General features: G+C 39.6%; 1 protein-coding gene across 3 annotated transcripts in view; it reads right to left on the bottom strand.

Annotated features, from left to right (window-relative positions):
* Window positions 1-8,106, bottom strand: part of npas2 (neuronal PAS domain protein 2) — a 40,046-nt gene extending 31,940 nt beyond the window's left edge. The window contains exon 1 of one of the 3 annotated variants that reach the window (XM_052047625.1): window positions 7,740-8,106. The gene's annotated coding sequence lies outside the window, so the exon portion shown is untranslated. The remainder of the gene's footprint in view (window positions 1-7,739) is intronic. The other 2 variants (XM_052047622.1, XM_052047626.1) reach the window with 2 other exon arrangements.
* Between the last annotated feature and the right edge of the window lie 2,242 nt (window positions 8,107-10,348).

The raw sequence follows: 10,348 nt of genomic DNA on the forward strand, positions 1-10,348 counted from the left end.
CCAGAGACTAGAGCAGTGATTCCCAAGTGAGCTGTGAGATATCATCAGGAGCGCTGCGGGAAAATTGACCAATTTCTGTTCGTTTGTCTGAAAGTCATCTTTGATTAAATAAATATATTTTGTTGTTTCTGTATCTATGCCAGTGTCGTATGATAACAGGCAAATGAAATGCTCCTCCATTAGCTGGCAGAAGGTACAATAAACCTTTATATCCACAAGAGGTGTCACAAAAGGCTTGAATCGGAAAATCGGTTTTTAATTCAAAAGATGCGAGTGCGACGAATCGAACCGCTTTCAAATGTATCGTCCTGGAATTGTATTGCACCCCCGTGTATCGAATCGTCTTTTCTTGAAGACATGCACACCCCTAGTATCCACCTGTTGCCATTCAGACATATTCCTGTGAGTATGTCTGCTTTTCAACTACGGTAATGAGGCTCAGATTTCACGCAGAGAAAATCCGTTTATGAGTAAACTGAGATAGATCATCATTATTTCAGGATTAGTGCTTGGTGTGAACCATAGGCAGCATATTCAGCAAAAGCAATGTCTACGGCTATCAAGGATGTCTATTGATCAATCCTGGAATGAAAAAGATTTGCATTACAGAGTCTGGTTTTATATTAAAAAAGGAAAAAAACAGTCGATTACATACTAGGAAGAGTACAGCACACACTGATTGACAACTGCCTGACGTGAATCAGAAGAAATGGTACAAAAATCCTTGAATAGGCAGGTTATGAATCATACAGACAGCAAAAATCATTTGTGATTCACCAAATAACAACTCCTGTTGTCATAACTAATCCATAGGCCAGCCGCACCCACAAGGCTGTTTAATGTTTGACAACATTTTTTTTTAAATCAAAGATTAAATGCAAATGTTTTTTGAAGTTAAGTTAAATACAAATGAGCTGTAGTTAGGGCAATGATTCTTTCGCATACCTCTAGATGGAGCCCATATGCCACTTACAGTACTCGTACCACACTTTCTACAGAATTTCTAGATTAGGCCACCTATAATTAACATGCTTCCATAGGTGCTGCTGTTTGGATTAACAACAGTGAAATTCGTTTTGTAACTGAATCACTCTGAAAAAAAATAAATATATAGTTATTGGTGAGAATAATAACATGAAAACAAAGTGACAGTCATTTCAGTATGAGACTTAAGTTGCTTATTTGTAGTCTCCTGCAGTGTTTTTTGTTTAAGTCCACGACGTGCTGTCATGGCACATGCAGCCAACACCCTAAGCTAAAGATATGAGTCATAAATAGGTCACACACAGGCGAGTGGCTAATAATGATTGTAAAACCTTTGCAATACAAAGTTTAGTGCTCCACCCATTTCTCTATTGTTACCTGTAGTTGTGAATGAAAGGCAAGAGTGGTGTGAATCAGCTTTCACACCGACAAATGGGAGAGACAAATGATAGGATTAATCACGGCTGCTCCTTAAAGAATATATAACTAACAGACTTGTTGCCCTGATTCCACATCCAGATTATTATCTCAAAGTAAATCAACTGGGTTCATGCCACAAATACAATTTTTTAAAAAAGGAGTAATCGCCTTTTTCATGCATCAGTGAATGAGGGCCTGGAGCTACTGAGGACAATGATGTGTGCTTTGGAGCAAGACATCGGCGACAGAAGCAAGGGTGATGACGTCTGTAGTGGATGTTATATAACCAGAGATGAACATTTGGTCTGTCATAGTTACCAGGTCAAAGAGGATGACACAAATACCAGTCATAGTCCGGAAAGTCATGTGCAACATAGTTCCACTGCGTGAATAAAGCTGACTTGAACAATAAGAGACAACGGTCTGGTAAGATCTGGAGCAAAACGTACATACGTTCATGGATGATGGCAAAAGTGATTGTGACTCATTCACTGGCATTTGTCTGATATCCACACATAGAACCCAGAATTATCAGCTGCTCACCAACCAGCACGCGCAGCGAGCGTTACCAAACAACCAATCGTACACACAAGATAGTGTATACTTTGACAGTATCTTGTTTAAAAAGACACTAGTGTGCTGTTCAATCAGTTTCCAAGTTTGGACTTCTGAAAAAGAACTTCATTCATGAAGTACAAATTATCCCCAAGCCAGCACCAGGCAGGCTATATTTCACCACAAACTGATGAGAGCAATGCAAACCAATCAGTCAGTATATAGGAGACTGAATGGTTCAGATTTGTTGCATGTCGGAGCAGCAGTTTTTAAGATATTGTTTATAAGATTAAGAGAAGAAGAAAACCTTTATTAGTCTCACTATGGAGAAATTCACAATTCACAGCAGCAAAGTTATGAAAGTAAGAAGTAGAACAACAAAATATAGGAGCTGCTGGAAAGGCAGCCACTCTCGCGGCGCCATTTTGAAGTCAAAATAACAGAAATAACACAAGACAACACATAGGACACAGACAGTCGTTCAATCTTCACCAAGTAGTTCCTTTAATGCCTTTACTCACGGCAGTGGTTATCCGCCACAATTGCAAGTTACTTAGTTATTATGACAAGGCCCATATACTACAAGAGCACGTCGTTAGCGAGCAAACTATGCGTGCACCCCGGAAATGCATCTTGCCTGGATGCCACAATTTACAGATCATGCTAGTGTCATTATTAATATTCCCAAGTGAGGAGGTGACGCCACGGGCGAGGCCATGAACGAGTCCATGAACGAGTCCATGAACGAGTCCAACGCCCATCCGCCAGTTGAAGGAAGTGCCGGAAACCTGTTAGCTCAAGAGCTAGCTGGTGGCTAGCGCCTCTCTGTGATGTGTCACATTTAGAAGGCATTTATTTTACCTTGACAATGCCTAAAAAAAATGTGTGAGAAGGAAAGAAGTCGCTGAAAGATACTTTTGATGGAAAGGAGGTTCCTGATTAAATTCAGCAATACACATTGCACTTGACTCTTCTATTTGTTGAGTTCATTGTCCTGTAACGGGTATGACAACAATAATACTTCCCTTGCTTTCAAGGCATCTGTTCTTGTCCAAACATTTTCTAACAAGCTTTTTCCGGTTAGGTTAACAATGGTTTTCCCCAGCAAGAACGCAAGAAAGACCTTTGTTTATGTAGTTCAATAACCTTGGAGAGGTCCTACTCTATGTCGGGTTTCAGTGTGATGTCAAAGCAATCGAGTATATAGAGACTTGACATAAATGACTGGGCTTAGGCCATCAATTGATATTACTTTTTACTTTATTGCATCTGAATATTGAATTGCTGACATTCCATGTAACACAATACCTGCATAGTAATAGTATCTTAATTGTTTATTTTATATCTATTTATTTTAATATGTTATGAGGTGGTGTTTTTATATTAAGATTGAATAGGGAACCAGTAAGATAGGTCAGCTACATATTGTCCTGGTAAAAGTGACATTAATTCAGTATAATTCTTCTATATTCTCTACCCTTGTATACTTAGATTGTTACTTTAAAGTAAATTGAAAACTTGACCTCCAACCGACTCAAAGCACTATTATTTTTTCAGTTTTAGTTTTAATGTTGTTCCAAATCTCCCTGACACACTTATTATAAGTGTGATATTTTGGATCCATTTAAAAGCCTTTTACAATTGTAGCGTGTCAGAACGTTATTATGAAAGTAAACGAATATGAGATACGATGCAATCTATTAAACTGAAGTTGGCTGGCAACGAGTCAAGGGTGGACCCAACGTGGGATGGCCAGCTCATTCACAACTCTAATGACAAGTGTTACAGAAAATGGCTGGCTATATATATGATAAAATATTAAGACATGTTTGTAACCTGCAATTTTCACTTCCTCTATTACTAAGCCAGTGATGGAGAATGTATCACACGTTACTTTAGGGGCTTTCAGCCAATGACATTTGCACTGTGTAAAAGAGAAGAAATATATTATCAAGAGAGTTGGCGTAATGCATTACAGTGACATCCATTGCGTCGATGGAATCTTTTTATCAGGGACAATATATGACTAAGTTGCAAATACATTGTTTGTAGAGATGGCTCGGTATTGAATTAAAGGGCAGCATCATCTGATAAAAGTCAATGATGTGGTTTTATTTGCCTCTGCATGAATGGTTGTTTGTAGAAATGTGCCATGTAATTGACTCGCAACCAGTCCATGGTGTAGTCTGCCTTTAGCCCAAAGTCAGCCAGGATAGGCTCCAGCTCGCATTGACCCTGAACAAGATAAGCGGCGGCCTAACAATGGCTGGATGGATCACTTGATAAGTGATTCCCATTACTTGGTTCAACCTTTGATCTTCAATAGACATCACCGGGTCTTCTCATTCGCTGATATACATTACTGAATCAGTTTCCCCGAGTTTGCATTGTAGGGCCCCCAAATACATTCATCAACTTGCCTACTGACAATTTCATCGTGATTCCATCTCATCTCCAAGCACCTGACGGTCGTGCCCACATTAGTTTCCGTGTTTGGGATGGCGATGTCTTTCACGTCATGCCAGTTACTGTAGGCCTTTGTTACTGGGTTTTCGTTACGTGAAGGCTTCATATACTTTACTTCAATTCAAGCACTCCATTTTTTTTCTGCCGCTTTCAACATTGGTCAGTATGTAGTCATCTTCTGTTCAATGCCCAGAATACGATGAATGTGAACTATGTTGATGAAATGATTTTATGTAAGCAAAGGTCACTAGTGAAAACATGTGGTATGTGTTTTCTGGTTTCCTCAGTAAAGCATTTTTTAACTTTTATCAGCATGTTGAACAAAAACAAATACCAACAGATAAATCAGATAGATAAAAAGTCACAGGATTTTATATAAACTGTACAAAGGTTACCGGAATTCCATCTGTCAATTTTCTATGTACTTGTCCATATTAGAGCCTAATCCAGCTAACTTTGGGTGGGGTACACTCTGCATTGGTCACCACCAGCCTCTTGTAGCGCACATTGAGACAAAAAAAAAAAGCATTCACGTTGACACTTCTGGACAATTTTGAGTCTTCAAATTTTGGTGCTAAACACTTGTCCTCCCAGCTGCCCATGTTCTAAAATCTTAATAAATATGAATTTGTGCCTGGCACTCATGACAGATTCAAGGTCGTTTATTAGCCGGTGATATATTTTAAGACTTCATTATAGCACTATAGAAATAAATTTATGAAATGATATGCTTTTATATGGAATATTTTGTATCTATCCCCTATTTACCTGAAATGATTTATGTCTGTTACCCTATTTCCGAAAATGGGGGGGATACAAAATGCACACAGTCTCTACATTAGCACAGTGCATGGGAATCAATAACATGAGCACATCCTAACGAGATCTCACCCTGAGAGTTCAGAAACACTTCTACTGATGTATACACAACATTATGTATACTCGCACAAATCTAAACTAATATCAAAACGGTGTCATTTTTGTGCATGTGGTCATAATGTCGCTGGTCGGTCAATATACAGTAGGAGGAAGTCATTTGTGATGTATAAGGTGAGCACATCCCGGCGGGGGTTGCCTCCTGCTCCATTATGAGTCAAGCAGATTGGTGTCTGTTCCATGTGTGTTTGCGATGAATCAACATGGCTTCAACATTCAACATTCATCCTTCTGTGGAGCGCCCAGGCTCTGTTTCCTTAAAGAGACAGCGGGCCCAAATCAGGCCTTTTGCTCCTACGCAGGTCTCAGCCATTTGTGCATGCCCAGTCACACTAAGCAGCTCGAGCAATATTCAGACTAGCCTTCAGTTTAAGCTTGCAGGACATGGCCCAGTAACCTACTTTCCACCCACAACATGCTCTGTAACATCAGATAGGAGGCTCTGTGCCATCAGTTTACTAACCCTTACCGCAGCACTCTTTTTTTTCTTTTCTACCAAGAGATTCGGAAATTTGGACATGGGGTGAATTTAACTCATTCAGTACCAGCCAATTCTGAACCAAGTCTGAAAAGACGTTTAAAAACGTCTTTGAGAGTGAATGACTTACATTTCTTGCTTTCCTGACGCGCACAAAAGTGGGACTATTAAAATTTTTTTATGCGGTTCTGGTTGGGGAAAAAAAGTTCAACTTTCAGTACTTAGCTTTATTATGATATGTTAATGTATTTTACTCGGTTGGCTGCTTTCTCCATCCCATTAGTCACTTCACAATATAAATCTCATTTAAGACCGAGTAGTAGTGCATAATCATGCGAACTAGCAGTCCTGATTTATGCAATCCATTGCATAAATCGGGACAAGCAAACAGGACAACCTATAGGGCAGTGTTTCCCAGCGTTTATTCACCCCAATCATATATTGGAAAAATCTCACTGCGCACCGCCAAACAAAAATGTTACACAAAGTGTATTCTGCATAAGGAAATACATACATTATTTATTCTTGTGATGCAAATAACTAATGGGACTGAACGATATTTAAAAAATACTGTAATCCAGTTGTGATGTTTTTCCTCAATATTGCGATTTAATAGATTTTTTTTTTTGCCAAAGGTCCTCTTCCAGGACCTGATTTGCAGTAAATAAATGATCACTTTCAGATAAATTTGGCGAAATTACATAATTTCCCGGAGCAGAGTGGTTAGTATTAACTACGCTTCATTGGCTGGTTAAGTCACTATTCAACATTTGCATGAGGTAGAAGGACATGTCTTTTCTGAGCAAGTTTAGTTGTAATGCCGGCAAACATACTGCGGTTATCTAGTACAACTTCAATGTGGTGACAGGAGTGCAAATAAGCAGCAGAAGGCGATCGCAGCATCGGAGAATCATGAAGCTGGCCCCAACTGTTTAGCAACATGATGTAAAAGGAGCATATGGCCCACTTGAGTCAGCCGCGGAGCGACCCAGGTCGGCCTGCTCAGCTGTCTGCACACATCCTCTTCATTGCTCTTCGCGGTTGCCAACTGACATATCGAGCTGGCAAAACCGCTCAAAAAGATGATCTATGTCAGCGATGTGTCATGCCGGGAAGAACAATTAAATGCTCTTCCACTAGGTGGCAGAAGTTACAATTTACCTGTGTATCCACCTGTTGACAACAGAGTAATAGCTTTATATCCACCTTAACAGCCTCAGGTGTTTACACTCATTTAATTTTTACAAACCAATCATTCCTTCGGCACACACACACACAATTTATTTATTTATTACATTTTTGCTGAATGTCAGCAAAGAGACCTTGTTATGTATGTTGTGTCGCTCAAGACGTATCTACTTTTATTATAAGGGTATCCAAGTGTGGACATTAGGGGCATATTAAAATGTATGAAAAAATACGGTCCAATAACCAACCTGAAAATGTTTTTTTTTTTTGCAGTATTTGGGGGTTAATGTTATTAATCTTTATTTCAGTTCTTTCCCATGAGAGTTGAATTTGTCCGTGTGATTTAAATCACACACCCTTCCTCTACATTCAAATTTCTACAAATTGGGATTTAGTCATTCCATTGTATTTTACTTATTTGTATTATTATTCCCTTTTAATTTGTCATTCTTTAGACCAAGACTTTTTTTTTTACTTCCTGGTCATTTTATGAGTCCACAGCAGCTGATTCCGAGAAAATACGTCAAGTGCGTTATACTTTTAAACACCATCACAATACCATTAGAATGAGAGGCAGCCATTCGGTGCGGAAACATTTTGCACAAAAATACGCAAAATCCGATTTATGTAGGTAAAAAATTAGACAAGCATGAACTAAATAAGCAGTATAACTAAGAAAAGTGAAGTGAACAGTCTCAAGCCGAAGTCTTACCTGACAGCGGGAAATGCAGGTCAGACGGAAACACACGCAGAAGCTGTTTAGGCGACGACACAAAACAGATGCTCTACATTCCAAAAAGAGAAAAAAAAAGAGGGTGGAAAAAGAAGAAGTTGTCCAGAGCCGGAGCTGCCACTAACGTCTCGTGAGCGCTCTTCTAACGATTTCGATCTCTTAGGATCCGACCCGTTAAAACCGGTCCACGCAGCTGCCGGCATCGAACGTCTACATATGACTCAAAAGGCGTGCTCGCGAAGGGAACGCTCGTATGAAGAGGACAGGGATGAACATTTGCTTTACTGCAGCCAGTATGCGGGCACAGACGGGGCCCGCCCACTGGACTAAATAAAGTTGATGTGCGCGCGCGTGCGTGAAAAAGAAAGAGAGAGAGAGAGACAGAGAGAGAGAGAGAGAGAGAGAGCGAGAGAGAGAGCGATTGCATTTTCGATGATATAACGAATCAAACGTTCATCACTAGTATGTTTTCTAAACCGTCATGGTTGCACAAAACATTCCAAGTCACTTAAAAAAAGAAAGATCAAGAGACACCATTATGCAATCAATACATGAATGAATTAAAATGTTTTTGAATAAAACTCGGGTTGCAGAAGGACTCTTACCAATCACCTTTAATTGTTCCTTTTTCCCCAAAAAATGTTAATTTAGGTTTGGTTGCCATAGCTACCGAGGGAGTTATAACTCAGAGAGGAAGTCAAACTGAAACATTGATGGGATAATGGCAATCCTTTAAAAAATAATTGAACAACCACTTTTATTGTTTTCTTTTTTTAACTGAAAGTAAAAAAAAATCCCAAAACAAATTGTAAATGTTTTCTTCACTTAGAGTAAAAATGAAGCAATTCAACAAATGATACACATGATGACCATGGGGGACTAACTTGTAATCCAAAAAGTAACTGATTTCCTCCTTTTAATTAGAAGTAAGACATTGAACACAAGTAACTTTATTATTTGTTTTATTATTTGATCCCCATACACTTGCATAGCAATGGCTAAAACACAAAGTCTGGGCTTGATTAAGTTTCTACGTCAATAATATTTCAAATAACAAAGTAGAATAATAATGGCGCTATTGTATCCAGTATCTTCCAGAACATGCTGTGTCATGCATACCCATCAGTGTTTATTTTTAAAAAATCAACAACAACACACACAGATAAACCAATGAAATAGAAATACTCTTGGTGCACCAACAGAAGCACTCAGTCTTTTTAAGGGAAATGACAAGTCATCTGTTCATATAAGAGCTACATTGGCACGAACAAGTTAATGGAAAAAAAATTATCGCACATTGCATTCAAGTTCTGTTACCAGCACAATGGTCACTCACCAATAGTGTCTACGACTGAACATTTAATAGCGATGGCGGGATTAATTTAGCTATGTTTCACTGATAACCATTTGCATATGTGTTGTTTACCTTAGTGGTGTCACTTTTTCCACCAGTATGCACTCAGGGACACATGAGGGGAATCAGTATGATGTACTATGAAACAGTGGGCCACTGAGTTGACACACACATCTTGCAGCACTTGTGTATGAACAAGTGGCACATTGTAAAAAATGACTCCGGAATGCTTTGAGGATCATAACAAGGTGTGGACTTTGCCTCACACTGAAATCCAATCTGGAATCAGAGGAACATTCTCGGAAAAATATGTCTGATTCACAGAACCGCGTGCTCTCAACTGCAATGTCTTCCTTAGCGTCTCAGCGCCAGATACCAACAAACACTTCGATAGGTCTTCGGGCCGACAGCGTCGTTCTGGCTGCGAACTAAAAGTGTGATGTGGCGAGTGAGCGCTTAGGTCCGACCTTACACTCCTCCACCACAATAACCAGGGAGCCCACTGTAAAATTTGCTTTTTATGTCCACTGAAGAGAGAGGGGAATATGTACACACGATCACAACCCTATTGGGTCAATTCACCTTACAGCTATAACAACACACCATGATCGATGTGACATGGAAGCATTCGGCTGCTGAGGCAATTCATTTATATTCTGACAGACACTCAGAAAGTCAGTCCTATCATTAGGGCTGAACAGTTTCAGGAACAGATTAAACCGTAATTTCGATGCATAGCACCCACCCCCCTCTGTAAAAAAAATTCTACTTCAGGGCAATAAGTACAACTAGCACATTAATGAGCTGGTTGCTCTCCACTTTTTTATGTGGTTCCAGGAAAACGTCTGTAGAAAGTGTACTGTACACCCGTGTGTGGCAAAATGAGATTAGTTTAGCGATTAGCATTGGTTTATCGTGCTCTGTCGGTCAGTGTTGCTACTTCTCATTTACCTTTGGTGATAACAAAGCTTATTAGAAATGTATCTTTTTTACGCCATGGAAGCGAGGATTACAGTACTTCCTTACAGGAGAGGATTTGCACTGTAGGAAGATATTTAGCCACACCAGCTAACAAGTGCAGTTCGTATCTTGTGCCTCGGTGTGACGCATGTTAGTGCCAAGTTTTCCAGTTCACAAGCAGAAGCTCGGAGCTGACTGGTGTGCATGACCTGTCACGAGAAGCATGCCGCTTTTGATTGGTGAGCTTGGTAGGAGACTGCGTTTGTGTGTGAGA

This window comes from Hippocampus zosterae, chromosome 16 (genome assembly GCF_025434085.1).
Source record: "Hippocampus zosterae strain Florida chromosome 16, ASM2543408v3, whole genome shotgun sequence".
Taxonomy (NCBI): domain Eukaryota; kingdom Metazoa; phylum Chordata; class Actinopteri; order Syngnathiformes; family Syngnathidae; genus Hippocampus; species Hippocampus zosterae.